Here is an 806-nt window from a genome sequence, read left to right as displayed (position 1 = left end):
TCACGTGTATGTATGACACCTAAATTAGTGTATTTATTTATTTTTTTTTAATTTTTTATTTATTTATTATATGTGTAGATGAAGGTTAATTCATATGACTGATGCTAGGAATGTCTGAAATCTCCTTAGAAGGATATTTTGGCCCTGAGAAGGGCCGAGTTTGGTGTATACTAGGGTGGTCGATTTAGCTTATGCACGCTCTCCACGGATACGGCGAGCAAGCTGAATGTCCTTTGGCATGATGGTGACACGCTTGGCGTGGATGGCACAGAGGTTAGTGTCCTCGAAGAGACCGACCAGGTAAGCCTCGGATGCCTCCTGTAAAGCCATGACGGCAGACGACTGGAAGCGAAGATCTGTCTTGAAGTCCTGGGCAATCTCGCGCACCAGACGCTGGAAGGGAAGTTTCCTGATGAGCAACTCGGTGCTCTTCTGGTAACGACGGATCTCACGCAGGGCGACCGTTCCGGGCCTGTAACGGTGAGGCTTCTTCACACCCCCTGTGGCAGGAGCAGACTTGCGTGCTGCCTTGGTGGCCAGCTGCTTACGAGGAGCCTTGCCTCCCGTGGACTTGCGAGCAGTCTGCTTGGTGCGAGCCATGGTGAACAACTGTGGTTTGTGATGGCCGGCGCCGAAAAATTTTTGCTTATATACGCCGTCTCGAGGCGCTTGCTCGAGCGCCATTGGCTGCTCGACTCGCCTACGTCACCCCGTTGCCCCTCCCCTCCTTCCTCTGGCTGCAGCCAACAGGCGGCTCACCTCAATCACTATTATTGCTGATTTTGCTCTATTTTTTGGATTTGTGC

This window comes from Procambarus clarkii, unplaced genomic scaffold, assembly GCF_040958095.1.
Source record: "Procambarus clarkii isolate CNS0578487 unplaced genomic scaffold, FALCON_Pclarkii_2.0 HiC_scaffold_1303, whole genome shotgun sequence".
Taxonomy (NCBI): domain Eukaryota; kingdom Metazoa; phylum Arthropoda; class Malacostraca; order Decapoda; family Cambaridae; genus Procambarus; species Procambarus clarkii.
Note: the sequence above shows the minus strand (reverse complement) of the source record.